We start from the raw sequence: 16,254 nt of genomic DNA on the forward strand, positions 1-16,254 counted from the left end.
ACAGACACTGGAATTGTGCTGTGGAAAGTGGAGTTCATTTTGTAACAGAGCAACAAACCCAGAATTCACAATCTTTAGCACATCCCAGATGTACATTCCTGGAATAGCACTCATCAGATGTAACTAACGGACAAGAGGCCAAATTCAGCCTTGCTCGAGCCAGATTAAACAAAGAATATACACAAGAACGCCATTACTAATAAACCACCAACATTAACAATGTTAATATAAACAATGCAAAACAAACAAACACACCAGCTCAGTGCTGTTTGCCTGGGTGTCGTAACCAAGATATCAAGATGGGAAAACCTAGTTTCCTGACTTTACAGCAACAGATGCCACTAGCAAGTGGAGCTCATCATAGCAAACAGCCTTAAAAAGGCGAGCTGAGAACAGAAAGAGGTAGAAATTGATAACAGCCTCTCAGCTGGCCACCCCATCAATTATGGCATAGTGGCATTACGGTTAGCGTTGCTGCCTCACAGCATCAGGGTCCCAGATTCGATTCCAGCCTCTGGCAACTGTCTGCGTTGAGTTTGCACATTCTCCCTGTGGATGCGTGGGTTTCCTCCAGGTGCTCCGGTTCCCTCCCATAGTCCAAAGACATGCAGGTCAGGTGAACTGGCCATGCTAAATTGCCCAGAGTGTTAGGTGCATTAGTTAGAGTGAAATGGGTCTGGGTGTTACTCTTCAGAGGGTCAGTGTGGACTAGTTGGGCTGAAGGGCCTGTTTCCACACTGCAGGGAATCTAAGCTACCTCAGATTCACATTTCCAACAACAGTCCCTCCAGAGACACTGCCACATTATCTGAAGTGGAGTGCGCTGTGGCTCAACAGAAAGCAATATATAATCCTCATCCCTTACTATTCCAAAAGGTGCAAGGATGGTGTCCCCACTGTTGAACAATATTGTGCACAATGTTAATGGGTTCAGAATTAAGCAGGGGTTAATTCCACAGTTCCTGATAATTCAGTAAAAGCAGAGTGTCTCACACTTGGCAGGATCAGGCTCAAGACCAAGACCAGTTCCTATCCAGCAAACATACAACAAATTGACTACAGGCAGAAAGTGGCCACTTGTGTCAAGTGCTAGAAGGACTTCAGCAAGAATTAGCAATTCAAGGGAACAGAGGGAATACTGGCCCTTTGTTTCTTCAGGGTCCCATGCAATACATGACTTGTGATCAATGTGTCACATTGAGGCATGGAAACTTCCAGATAATCACATGGGAATAGGCTGCTGAGCAGGACCGCTTCAAAACCATCTGAAAAATTTGTTATTTAAATTGTGTGGTCCCAGCAATTGTCATCAACAACCAAAACACCCTCAAAAGATTCAGTGAGGAGAAGCACAGACAGATTAAACTGGACATTTCAGCACAAAGAATTTGACAGAACAATGAAACATTCAATTATAATTGCTACTGCCCTTGACTGGAGCACATCAACCCTGACTGAATCATTCAGGTATTTCAGAAAAAGAGAGTGTTTCAGGGTTAGCAGGCAGTCTGTCAAACATCCATCAGTTATTTCTCTCCTAACCCCAGATAACAGTACACCACCTGTGAACCCTGAAAATGGGGTATTTGATTAGATTCGTTACAGTGTGCAAACAGGCCCTTCGGCCCAACAAGTCCACACCGACCTCCGAAGAGCAACCCACCCAGACCCATTCCCCTACATTTATTAGATTAGATTTGAACAGGGAAGGAATCAGTTCAACCCAAAGATCCTCAACTCACCCAATGTGTTCGTGTCAAAATAACCAGAAACCAAATCGGAGGTTGTTTAATCAGACAGGAATCCATACTGCTGCCTCAAAATTCCACCTCTACCCACAGAGTTATCAGGTGACTTGATTTATCCTCCACAAATCATTCATATCAGATCGGAGAGCAAAGTGGTGTCAATGTGCACTTAGATCAACACCCCCACCCACTGGAACACTCTGCCTCACCCTCCAGCCTGGAGTCTACCATCCAATGGGAGAGCACAAACTCAACATGTCAAAGCTCAAAGATCCCCAAATCTCACCCAGTTTCCCCAGACTTGACTCACCAAGAGAAAGGGGACAGGAACACAGAAGATCTAAAGAATTGCTGTGGTGGAGGGGAGTGCAGAAAGGAGGGCAAATTCAACAGATTTTTCCCTCACAATGAGTCACCAATTATTCGATTGTCACTGTCCTAGGACAATCCAAAACTATATCTGATGCCCAATATCTCTCGGTTTCAAATTTCCTCTTCAAAATCACAATGGGGTCTTCAGCAGCAACAGGAAACATTGTCATGACTCTGGGTGGCTACAAGGCACTCCACAACACAGGGTTTTAAAAATGGTAACTCCTCAATGAGGAAACAGCACTGCATTTAGACTTTATTTTTCCATTCAAAGCTAATCACCCCTGGGGGGGGGGGGGGGGGGGGAATACTGTATATTCTATAGTTTTAACATCTTTCAGTAAATAAGGGGCCTAGAACTACAAACAGAACTCTACATTCCATTGAATCTTCTATTCTAAAGAAATTATTGAATTTAGTTGGACCACAGAATGAAACAGGATGACAAAGGCCATTTGGTCCATTGTACCTTTACCAACTCTTTGAAAGAACCACCGAATTAGATCTTTCCCATAGCACAGCTTTTGCTCACCCGACTTTATATTTCCTTACTAGGTTTGGTATCAAACTTTGTCTCTCTTCAAGATGGGCCGTTTTCCTTGAAGTGTTGGAGGCTGCGGCATGATCTTATAGAGGTTTACAAAGTCATGAGATGCATAGATAGGGTAAATAGATGAGGCCTTTTCAACAGGGTGGGGGAGTCCAGAACCAGAGGTTTAAGGTGAGAGGGGAAAATTTTAAAAAGGGACCTAAGGAGTAACTTTTCCACAGAGGGTGATGCATGTATGCAATAAGGTGCCAGAGGAAGCGGAGACTGGTACTATTACAATATTTAAAAGGCATCTGGATGGGTATATGAATAGGAAGGGTTTAAACAGTGATATGGACCAAGTAATGGCAAATAGGATTAGATTAATTTAGGATATCTGATTAGCATGGACAAGTTGAACTGAAAGATCTGCTTCCATTTCTGTAACACTATGACTATGTTTACTTCCATTAAAAGGGGACATATAAATGCTGGTTGCAGTATTGATGACAACTACATGGTTAGTTTAGGCACCCCAGCCTGAGTGCACTTCCCCATTCTTGGAAAGGAACAATTGAAAGATTTGACAATGAGGACTAACCAATTCTCCCTCAAAGCTGTGAAATGGCATTGTTATACAACAACCCAGAATGGGAAGTGTACTATAAACAGCCTACACAAAGATTAGCTGGGACATTGTGTTCCACCCATGGAGCAAAACTGGAAAGCAGTGGATTCAGCAGAAACTCCAAGTTTCAAACAGGCAAAAGCTGAAACCAAACAGCATAATCAATGCAGCTGTGCCAATTCTTCACAGCTCTTGAGTACAAGCTGTTAGTCAGCTGCGATTGCAAATGGTTTTGTAATTACTGTGGGGGTGGATGTGTAATATTATCAGTGTGTACAAGTTTTGGAGTCTCATTTTGCTGGTTTTTTTCCCTGACAGGTTGCAGTGAAATCAATCTAAAAATGATTAGTCACAGAGACCAACACTTTCAAACAGAGTTGATGACCGGGGGGGTGGGGGGTGATGGCAGCAGGTAAACAAGCAGCCACACTTAATTCCAGATGTTAAAAAAGTGAGTAGACCAAGAGGACATGGATTCATCTGCTCACCTAATGTTAAAGCATTAAACAGGAATTAAGAGGCCACTCAACCCATGAAGCTTGCTATGCCACCCTCAGTTGATTGCGATATTCCTATACTATCTTCATATCCAGTGAATTCTTTAACATCCAGAAATCTATCAACATCTGTCTCGAATATACTCAATAGCTGAGCTTTCATGGCCCTTTAAGACAGAATTACAGATTAACGACCCAGAGTACCTTTCAACCAACTTTGAAGGGACTTTTTAATTTACAAAGTGCTGTGGATGTAACCCATCACTTGGTGCAGTTTATTGGCCTTACATTTAGGAGAAATAGCAAAGACAAATTTGCATTTACATAGCACCTTTTAACTCCAGGTTGTCCCAACTGCTTTACAATTAAAAAGTTAATTCTGAAATGTGTCACTGCTGTAAGAGGGGAAACTTGGCAACAAAACTGCACAAAACAAGATCCCACAAGCAGCAACAAGAGAATGACCTAATGATGTTGATAGAGAAATACATTTTTCTTAAGACATCAGATCCAACTCTTCAAAAAAGTGGCTCGTCCAACAGAGCAGTCAAGGCCTCAGTTTGATATCTCAACAGAAAGAGGAAATTTCTGAAAGGGCAGCACTCCCTCAGTGCTGCAGTGTGAGCATCAGTCTGCATCTTTGTGCTCAAGATCAGGTGCAAACACAACCTTCTGACCAGAGATGGTAGGCATGCTACAGGGGTCTTGCTACAGTCTGGTGAGCTCAAACAGCAGTTAATACTCGTAGGAAAAGTTTGGCACTGTACAGCGGAAAGCTGAGGAAAAAAAAAAGGGAGCAGCTTTCTATAGATACCCCACATTCTGTTTTGTATTGTAATCCTGAGTCACACGGGACACTATGAAAAACAACTCAACAAGCTGTGAAGTCCAGGGTGGAGACTCTTAGCAACAACACAGAATGCATTTCAACCTAAAAATATCACAACACCACAAAAGAATAGCTATATCAACATATCTTTAAACCATGATCACAAAGAACAGAGGTTTCTTCCCTCACTATAGTCTGCAATTTCTCAAACACCAAACACTCCACTGACTTGCAATATTGAACAGATGGAATTTAAGAAATTTAGCAACTACACATCAATAATTTTTCTGCATCAGCTCTGAAGCTCTCTAGGATGTCCAAGTGCAAGAGGGGTGCTACATAAATGCAAGTGTTTTTCGAAGACTGAATTTGAGATACAGCCAATGCTGATTGTTTACACACAATAATTTCAGGCTATTTCCTGTTTCATTTCTCAGCGAAGCTCCCTATGACTCTAAAAATACACAAACATATCCAGATTTCCCTTCAGTACCTCATCTGAACTATGCCAGAGGCCAAGGGAGAGCCAGCTCTTATCCTAAGTCAGTGCTGAATGGGTCAAGCCCAGGTAGCCAACATGACAAATAAACCAAGTGCCCCTGGATCAGACAGGGTTCCAACATCAGCAAGGGTTCTTAGACAATAATCCTCATCTACATCTTTGTTCACCTGATCAGTCTATGGTTATCATTCAAATTGTTCAGTCACCCTCTACAAAGATCTAGAACTCTGCTGCCCATGTCTCATGCACCCTATGCTTGCTAACATTAGCGGCTGTCCCAAAATAATTCAAATTTAATTCGCATCTTTGCTTTAAGGTGGTCTCCATGGTCTTGCTCTTCCCTAAACCTCCTCAACCTTAACATCACCTCACCGCAACATCGATGCTCTTAACTCCAGTGCTACCAAATCAGATTCCCATCACTGCACCACTGGCAGCTGTACTTTCAGCTGCCTTACCCCTAAACTCCAGAGAATTCCCTTAAAATTTCTCCAGCTCTCTTTCCTCCTCGAAACTTACACAACCAACCAAAACCTTGGGTCATCTGATTCAAAAAAAAAGGTGGCGTTGTTCGGTGTCGGCTTTTGACTAATAACCCCTCAATCATAGGAGCAATGTGTAAATGCATAATTGTTGTTGGAAGAGCAGGCATATTGGATATTCAACTATGATTTGAAACATGAAAACCACTGACTCAGGTAGTCAGGGAAACTACAGAATGTCAATGATAAGCCATCATTTTCAGGAAGGTGGTGGTGTGTTTCTGGTTTCCCCAACTCTTCAGCCCAAAACTCCACTGCCTCTGGCAAGATCCTCCAAATCAATGGCAACAAAAGGTGGTCAAACAGCATATTTTCCCAAGTCCAACATCAAGGTTCAAATCGCTCCATCCAAGAGGAAATTTCTCTCAGACTCCAAAAGTGACTGCTCCACTTGGAACTCAGTCGCAACAGGAGACACCCAGGAGCACAGTGAAAACATCTTCTAGAGATGTCCTCCAAGTTTTCCCAAAGAGGTCAAACATCATTGACCACTCATGGGAGTCCCTGGTTTGTGACCAGCCAAAATGGAGAAGATTTGTTCAGGAAGCAAGAGATGCCTTGTTAGAAACTCAGAGGCAAAATTGGAGAGCACAGATAAACTCCACCCCTCTCACCCATCACACTCCAGCTCCCCTCAACGTGCCCCTTAATCTGCAGGTCATATCAATTTCAGTCAGTCATTCTCAATTCCAAAGGGACAGAGAGATGGAAAGAGGAAAGGACCCTGTGTAAAACAAAAGCTTCTCGACATCATCCTTGAACAGCATAGATCTATCTTTAAGATAATGGCCCCATCGTGAATTATCCAGGGAAAATAGCCTTTTTCTCTCTGCCCAAAACAATTCCTTTTAACATCTGAAGTCTCTAACTCAGGTCAGCCCTTAATCATTAAAATTCAAGTCTGCAAAACCAGTCTTCAGATTAACCACATAAACATTGGAAATTTAAGATGGAGCAGCAGTGAACAATTAAACCAAGGGCTGGGATCTGTCCAGTGGTTTAGAATGAGGCTTCCACTGAAGAAAAGCCTTAGATTAGAGGAATTCAGATTCTAAAGGGAAACTTAAAGGCAAAACATCACTTTTTCAGATTCTCGAACATTGAGTGAAAGGGAAAGGGCAGTTTAGTTTGATTATTTAACTTATGTTGGAGTGTATAAAGCAAAGAATTTTTTGGATAAGGACCATGAGAGGATTTCAACAGCAAGCTCCTGATGGTGGAGATAGTACTTGGAGATATAACACCAGCTTTTTCCATTCCTGGCCATTCCCAGATCCGTCCATAACATACACACACAAGGTTGGATGGCTGTGGGTTCACTGCCAAATGCAGAGAAGTGAACACAATCCAGTCGGCCATTCTCACTACAGCACTGAGAGAGAGTGCAGCACTATCAAAGAAGCTACATTTCAGAGGAGTCAAACTGTGACCCCTCCTATCTACCTCTCAACCAAAGACCCTATGACTTTTCTGAAATACAACAGGAAGCTTCTTGTTACGGCCAACATATATCCCTTAACAAAAATCATTTAAAACACAGACTCCTATAAATCATTATCTCACTGCTGTAGGATCTTGCCATGCACAAACTGATAATGTTGAAAATATTCTGAGACTACACTAACAAAAGTATTTCATTACCCATTTAAAAAGGTGCAACTTAAACACAAAAAACTTTTCCCCTGTGGTGTTTGTGCAGGTTACATCAGAGGGAACAGATATCCCCACATGAATCATTCACCATTCCAACAGATGCCACTTATTTTCCAGTTTATCCTCTACCACTCCCCTCAGTCACAAGCCTTCAAAACGTTCCCAGCAATATCACAATCCGAAAAAAAACATTGCAAGTTAGTACTGTGAAGCAGTTGCACAGTACCTTGCCTGTTGGCTAGTAATATTTGATGGACAGAACCTGGGAATTGCACACCATCCCATTGTATCACACAACATATGTAGCAATAACTCAGGGCTTTAATTTATTGCTTGCAATTTCACCAGCTGAACTTTAGCTTCCTCCAGATCAGTTAAACAATTAGCGAGTCAGCTGGTTCCTCCTCATGCTACAGTCAACATGAATCTGCAGTTAACCAGTTCAGGACTGTATAATAATTTCCACCACACACACAAAAAAAGTGGTCAGCATTCAAGATTAAAAAAGGACAGATTTGCATTTTCATAGTGCCTTTAAAGACATCAGGTTGCCAAAAGCAGTAACTGGACAGAAAATTCCCACAAAGTCACAGAACTATAACAATAATCTGGTTTTAGGTGTTTTGATGGAGGAATAAATATTGGCTAGGCCACACATGAACTCCAGAGCTCTTTCTGAATTATTGTCATGAGATTTTTTACAGATATGAAAGGCAATATTTCTGATTGTGCAGCACACTCTCAGTATTGCACTGGGTGTGTCAGCTTGGATCAAGTGTCCATGTCTCTGGGGTCAGCCAGGAACCCACTGAATCTCGCTGATTGAATTCTGACCAACAGACCAGTTAGATTTCTTTGCCTGAGGCTCAAACCAATGAGTTGCTGATTTGGTCTCAGCTGTGCAGCTTCAGACTACATTTACCTTTTTGAATATCAAAACTGAAATTAGGCTGATATCAGTGAAATACTCAAAACTAAAAATATTGCATATCACAAAATTCAAGATAGCACAAGACCAAATGAGTAGGAAAACCAACAAGAAAAGTAACAAAAAGGAATAGTTTTAGCTTTGCTCTTTCATGGATGTGAATATCACTAGTAAGGCCAGCATTTTTGTTACCCATCTCGAATCGCCCTTGAACGGTCGGAACTTTAGACCATTTCAGAGGGCAGGTAGAGTCAACCACATGGCTGTGGGTCTGGAGTCACAGATTGGCCAGACTGGGTATGAGAGACAGATTTCCTTCCTTCCTTCCAAACTATTATTGAACCATGGGTTTTTATAACAATGATAGTTTGATGATCACCACAGAGTATACCACAGGATTGGGAAAGGTGATTAAACCCCACAAGCAACCGTGGTAGGTTTTGAACCTGGTGTTCTCAAAGCCTTATGTGAACCTCTGGATTACTAGTTAAGTGACACATACAATGGGTGCAACATTCTATCCCTGAAATAGGAACGCTAGACAGATTTTCTTTAGACTTGATTAAGAGTTTCTGCAGGTTATGTATTTTCAGTACGAGAGGGGGCACTCAAGCTGAAGAACAGGGTGACGAGAAATGGTGGAAACAACTGGATCCCTTTTAAAAATAGAAAGAAACTGATAAAAGCCATAAGTCCACCAAAGCAACTAAACCATCACCAGCTTGGTCCAATATTGTCACTTGTAGGCACAAGTGACAATTTGTTTGGATAGTTTAAATAGATTTAGCAAGTTTCTAGGAGCTGTTGTCAGAAATTTGTTTTCAAAATAAATACAAATATATCATTCATTATGAACAAGCAATGAGTGGGATTAGAGGCGGAGTTTGGGAAGGTGACTAAAGACAATCTTGAGTTAAGTTATAGGAGTGAAGAGAAATGGATAAGAGGAGGTTGAGGGAAAGGATAGGATGCATGATGATTCAATACCCTGTCACTGATCGGGGTAACAGCATGTGTGGAGGCATCAACTCCCACTCGGGTTCCAGGGAGACAGTAACTCAGGGAAACAGTATAAAAACATCATGTGTAATTGTCATGCAAAAAATGCCAAAAACCTTTACAAAACAATATTCTAGGAATCAAGGTAAGTAAATTGAAAAATGTAAGGTCATCATAAGATCAACAGGTTGGTTGAAGCAGCTTGAAGCTTTGTTTCTGGTAACGGAGTAACCAAAAAATCTCTCCGTCACAAACAAAAGACTGCCATTGTCTGTGGCTGCAGCCAATCACGATTCTCTCAGGAAGTCATATCAGAGCATGAAATTCCTGCCAAAGCTACTATACAATACCAAAAGCACTACTTGACAATTGGCTACAGCAGAAATCCTGAACCCAAAGGTTGTTCACTTGTATCTCACTATCCCACCCACACCAGCCTCAGGAGGTGAATCATTTAGTCAGTGATACTGAGTCACAAAATAATCAAGGTTCAAAATTCAGCACCAAGGCAGTGTAAAGACTCAGTCAGAATCACAACTACCAGTTACTGACAGTGTGTGTGAGGATACATAGACACGATAGAGAAGTAATGACAATGCTCTTGATCTTTAGAGGCATTGCACCCCTGAGGGGAGGGGGGTGCTTTAAAAGATATATAGTTGGGAGGGGTCCTGGACAGATAAACTGAAAAAGAGCTGACAGTGCTTTTACTGTACTAGTTTTGACTCAAATGCTTTGGGGCTGATTTTCTCATTGCACTCACACCCTGCCTACACCCAGACTTCTCAAAGAAACTGCTGTGTTGTCAAAAAAAGGAGATTCCCGAGCATAATCTGCAGCTTTCGAAGTCTGAGTCATTTACAACTGGCAGTAGTTGAATCACATTTGTTCTCAATATTTCACTGTACCCATAGTCTTCCTCCCAAATTGGATCACAGATTTTACAAAGGGATCCACTGGCAAAGTTAGGCTGGTTGGACTCCTAATACACTTCACTGAGTAAACCAAAAGAAACTGCTGTTTATGTTAAAAATAGAGACAGGGTTTTAACCAAGACACCTGTATAGAGTTTTGGCGAATCTAGCAAGTTTACTTTGGACATGCAGCAGCTATCAGGCAAGTGATCCTAACACCCCATTACACCCAGTATAAAGTCAGCGGGCCAATATTTAACCAAACATGGTTTTTGACGAAAGACTAAGCAGGGTCCTAGGTTCAATCCTTCATACATTCTAACCAGAACACAATGACACTATAAATTTATAAACTGGCCTCAGTGTTAAACAAGTGTCAGTGTAGGAAGGGATTAGGACAGACCCCGTAACAGAAAAGGTTAAAACCCCCTGTAACATTGCCCACCATCAGTGCCCCAAAAGCTGCTGCCGCCACCTACAACACCTGAAGATGTTCACATTATAAATTTGCAAAATAATTACAAGAGAGCTTTCAAAATTAGATATCGACAAGAACAGTTATCAAAAAAAAAGAAATTTCTTCACAGGACATGGATACATATTTAGAATGTACAACATATAAACCTGTTTTTTAAAAAACTATCCCCATAACAAACCTTAGCAATATACCAAGTAAAATGGGTCATTACCTTCAAAAGAGAAAAAGTACAAGATGCTAAATACTCCACTGTAAAACACTTCTCCAATACACAACCTAGCCAAATACACCCAGACTCCATAAACAGTACAAATTAGCAATGCCACAACATATAAAAGCAGATTGCTGCCAAAAACATGGCACGTTTCCACAAAAAGGCTGAAATGCATAACAGGTAAACAGCTGGGCTTTGTAACAAGACCAAATCAGCTTACTGAACAGTAACACCCTCACCAAACAGATTTTGTGCTCAGCTTGTCTCACGCAAGTCCTCATCTCAACATTTTTCCCAGATGTTTAAATTCTCATTTCCAGTTACAGGGCAAATCAGTAGCACAAAAACAAAAACATATTTAATCTGCACATGCACACAAATAGTTCTCACACCTTTTCCAAACTCAATCCAAAAACTTTTCTGCTCTTTTCAGAGAATCCCTAATGCCCTTACCAATAGGACTGAATAGAGCACCTTGGACAAAAGATTACATTACACTGAACTTCCAGTCAATCCACAGTTTGAGTGTTCATTAATCAACATATCCCCAAACTCAATTTTCCTAATTATTATACAGTATAAACTTTTACAATTAGTGAAACCATGATTGCTCCAGAAATTTTCAAAACAAAGATATCCTTAATTGGTATTTGTTCATTTTACTAAATTGCACAGCAACACAGTATCAAAACCAGGATAGCACCCAGTGATACACAAAAAGATTCTCAGAGAGGCTACAACTTCACCTCGAATCAGTGAGAGGAGAAGGAATGGTAATAATTAATTGTTTAATTAAAAAGGCCAGCACATAGACACAATAAGGCTGCATGTACCCACTGAGACAGAAATTCTAAGTTATAGCAACTCATTACTATTCTAAGTTTATACTAACTTAGAGATAACAGCCTGGTAATTACCTCCAGATCTGCTCCCTCATAAATCATTGGACAGTATCTCCTGCAATAATTTTACTGTGCAAGTATTGATCAGATCCTTTTTTTTGATGTTACTATACTATTGAACTTGTTTGCAGCGACCTTTCAAACAGCAAATTGTAAATAGTTTTCAGTCTGTAGCAGCGTCATGTCACTGGCACAATGCAAAAAACAATTTCAGTTTTACTCTCAACTGCCAATAAGCCATTCCCAGAGAACAGATGGTTGCAAACCACTAAAAAGCTCTAATTTATATCTGGAACAAAACGGCCAGTTGAACTTTGCACATACGGCTGTCAACAGTTCCGAAGCTAGTCCTTGCCCCAGGCTGACAAGAGGTCTCCCAGTCTCTCTCTGGGTCCACAAACACCTGAACAATCAATCAATCAATCAATCAGCTGCCCACCCAAACTGGACAAAGATGCCCAGATACTGCAGAACAAAACAGAGGACCCCCACCTCCAGCCCCAGGACCAAGACACCACAAAACATGGAAATCACAACATCCCCAACTCTGCTCTTTCAGAAATGGGATTGAGGAAAAGATTAGAACTTCAAACAGAATCCCACCAGAGAGGGTCAGACTGAGCAACAGCAATCACCCCCAGACAGACACAGACCCACAGATACCCCCAGACACACACACCCCCAACCACACAGACCAACAGATACCCCCCACCCACACACCCCTAGACATCACCACCTACACAGACCCCCCCCCACCCACAGATACCCCCCCAGACACACACACCCCCAACCACACAGACACCCCCCCCACACCCCTAGACATCACCACCTACACAGACCCCCCCCCCTCCACACACACACACACACACCCGACAGACCCCCCCCCCAGACCCAGACCCAGACCCAGACCCACACCTCACCCCTCACCCCTCTCCCCTCTCCCCTCTCCCCTCTCCCCTCTCCTCCCCCCAGTGCCCCAGCCAGCCGCACCCGAGCAGGGGAACTCTGACACACTGACCACCGCGGCAACCCGAGGCCAGGCCCGGACACCGGGAGGGCACCTGAACGGAGTGTCCCACTCCGGGACTCCCGACCCCCAAAGACAAGGGGGCAAACCGTCTCCGAGTCCCCGGGACAGAGAGCCACAGCCTGTTACCTGAGGAGCGCTGAGTGCTCTCGGAGCTCAGCTTCCAGCTCCGCCGCCTACCGCCCGAACAAAGAGGCGCTCGAGCCCAGAGCCCAGCGCCAACCACCAACCCGCCCTTGGAACCCTCCCATTAGGCAGCTGTCACCGAGACACTCTCCCTATTGGTCCATGTACGGTCAATCGTATCCCAATACCCAGGTACCATTGGTCCATTCACTATCAATCATCACATGTCTCCGCCTCTGAAGGGTGGGGTCGCCCACCTCTACCAATCATCGTTGGACTTCGGCGAGGCTCGTCTCCGATTGGTTCTGTCCCATTCCAATTCCCGCCCCCTGATCCTTCTGTCTGCGGCTGCGTGGAACCACACCTGGTAGGAGGGGTAACTCAGGTGAGCTGGCTGCACCTGTCAATCAAAGCTCCTGGTCAGTCTTGGAGGCTGCTGTAGTCCCCGACCTCATTCCTGAAGAAGGGCTAATGCCCGAAACGTCGATTCTCCTGCTCCTTGGATGCTGCCTGACCTGCTGCGCTTTTCCAGCAACACATTTTCAGCTCTGATCTCCAGCATCTGCAGTCCTCACTTTCTCCTGCTGTAGTTTAACCACAGGTTATCTCCCATCTCCAACACTGACAGCATTCATGTATCAATACCAAGATTAATTCATACTAGTCAATACAAGGAGTACTGCAAGTTCCCTTCCCAACCACTTACCATTCTCATTTGGAAATATATCGCTGTTACCTTCAATGTTACCGAGTAAAAATTATGGAATTCCCTCATGAATCACATTGCAGGTCTGCCTCCAGCATTTAGAATCAGTATTGTTCTGATTTGGAAATAAGTCACCATTCCCTCAGTGTCAGTGGGCACAATCTTGGAATTACCTCCCCAGTAGCATTTGGCTGTCCCTAATCCAAATAGACTACAGTGGTTCAAGAAGTCAGCTCGCCACCACCTTCTCAAGGATAACTAGGGATGATTAATAAATGCTGGCCTGCAATGCCCACATTCCATAAATAAATATTTTTAAAATACTCATTGTTAAACATTGATTCTGCTAAGTGTCAGATCTGAACTTTTTATGTACTGTGTACAAAAACAGGAAGTGCTCTCAATAGACAATAGACAATAGGTGCAGGAGTAGGCCATTCTGCCCTTCTAACCTGCACCACCATTCAATATGATCATGGTTAATCATCCTTAATCAGTATCCTGTTCCTGCCTTATCTCCATAACCCTTGATTCCACTATCCTTGAGAGCTCTATCCAACTCTTTCTTAAATGAATCCAGAGACTGGGCCTCCACTGCCCTCTGGGGCAGAGCATTCCACACAGCCACCACTCTCTAGGTGAAGAAGTTTCTCCTCATCTCTGCCCTAAATGGTCTACCCCATATTTTTAAGCTGTGTCCTCTGGTTCAGCACTCACCCATCAGCAGAAACATGTTTCCTGCCTCCAGAGTGTCCAATCCTTTAATAATCTTATATGTCTCAATCAGATCCCCTCTCAGTCTTCTAAATTCAAGGGTATACAAGCCCAGCCGCTCCAGTCTTTCAGTGTAAGGTAATCCTGCCATTCCAGGAATTGACCTCGTGAACCTATGCTGCACTCCCTCAATAGCCAGAATGTCTTTCCTCAAATTTGGAGACCAGAACTGAACACAGTACTCCAGGTATGGTCTCACCAGAGCCCTGTACAGCTGCAGAAGAACCTCTTTGTTTCTATACTCAATCCCTCTTGTTATGAAGGCCAGCATGCTATTAGCCTTCTTCACTACCTGCTGTACCTGCATGCTTACCTTCATTGACTGGCGTACAAGAACACCCAGATCTCTCTGTACTGCCCCTTTACCTAAATTGATTCCATTTAGGTAGTAATCTGCCTTCCTGTTCTTGCCACCAAAGTGGATAACCATACATTTATCCACATTAAACTGCATCTGCCATGTCTCTGCTCACTCACCTAACCTGTCCAGGTCACCCTGTAATCTCCTAACATCCTCATCATATTTCACCCTGTCACCCAGCTTAGTATCATCAGCAAATTTGCTAATGTTATTACTAATACCATCTTCTATATCATTAACATATATTGTAAAAAACTGCGGTCCCAGCACTGATCCCTGTGGTACCCCACTGGTCACTGCCTGCCATTCCGAAATGGAGCCGTTTATCACTACTCTTTGTTTCCTGTCAGCCAACCAATTTTCAATCCAAGTTAGTACTTTTCCCCCAATACCATGCACCCTAATTTTGCTCACTAACCTCCTATGTGGGACTTTATCAAAGGCTTTCTGAAAGTCCAGGTACACTACATCTACTGGGTCTCCCTCTTCCATCTTCAGAGTTACATCCTCAAAAGATTCCAGAAGATTAGTCAAGCATGATTTCCCCTTCATAAATCCATGCTGACTCTGACCTATCCTGTTACTACTAACCAGATGTGTCATAATTTCATCCTTTATAATAGACTCCAGCATCTTTCCCACCACTGAGGTCAGACTAACTGGTCTATAATTTCCAGTTTTCTCTATACCACCTTTCTTAAAAAGTGGTACAACATTAGCCACCCTCCAATGCACAGGAACTGATCCCAAATCTATCGAACTCTGGAAAATAATCACCAACGCATCCATGATTTCCCGAGCCACCTCCTTCAGTACCCTGGGATGTAGACCTTCAGGCCCCGGGGACTTATCAACCTTCAGGCCTAATAGTCTCTCCAACACCAATTCCTGGCAAATATAAATTCCCTTAAATTCAGGTCCTTCAGCCACTGTTACCTCAGGGAGATTGCTTGTGTCTTCCCCAGTGAACACAGATCTGAAGTACCTATTCAATTCTTCTGCCATTTCTTTGTTCCCCATAATATATTCCCCTGTTTCTGTCTTCAAGGGCCCAATTTTAGTTTTAACCATTTTTTTTGCCTTTCACATACCTAAAACAACTTTTACTATCCTCCTTTGTATTATTGGCCAGTTTGCCTTCGTACCTCATTTTTTCTCTGCGTATTTCCTCCTTAGTAATCCTCTGTTGTTCTTTAAAAGCTTCCCAGTCCTCCGTTTTCCCACTTATTTTTGCTATGTTATACTTTTTCTCTTTTAATTTTATATGTTTCTTAACTTCCCTCGTCAGCCACGGCCACCCATGCCTCCTCCTTTTTGGAATGAACTGATCCTGCAACTTCTGTATTATACAGCGAAGTATCCACCATTGTTCCTCCACTGTCATCCCTGCTAAGGTACTGCACCATTGAACTTTGGCCAGCTCCTCCCTTATAGCTCCATAGTTCCCTTTATTCAACAGAAATATTGTCACTTCCGATTTTACCCTCTCCTTCTCAAATTGCAAATAGTGTCATAGAGTTACAGA

General features: G+C 42.8%; 1 protein-coding gene across 1 annotated transcript in view; it reads right to left on the reverse strand.

Annotated features, from left to right (window-relative positions):
- The window catches only part of LOC140465637 (junction plakoglobin-like), a 67,996-nt gene extending 54,989 nt beyond the window's left edge, over positions 1–13,007 (reverse strand). Inside the window, exon 1 of the mRNA XM_072561196.1 lies at positions 12,892–13,007. The gene's annotated coding sequence lies outside the window, so the exon portion shown is untranslated. The remainder of the gene's footprint in view (positions 1–12,891) is intronic.
- Positions 13,008–16,254: the final 3,247 nt, after the last annotated feature.

This window comes from Chiloscyllium punctatum, chromosome 42 (genome assembly GCF_047496795.1).
Source record: "Chiloscyllium punctatum isolate Juve2018m chromosome 42, sChiPun1.3, whole genome shotgun sequence".
Lineage (NCBI taxonomy): Eukaryota > Metazoa > Chordata > Chondrichthyes > Orectolobiformes > Hemiscylliidae > Chiloscyllium > Chiloscyllium punctatum.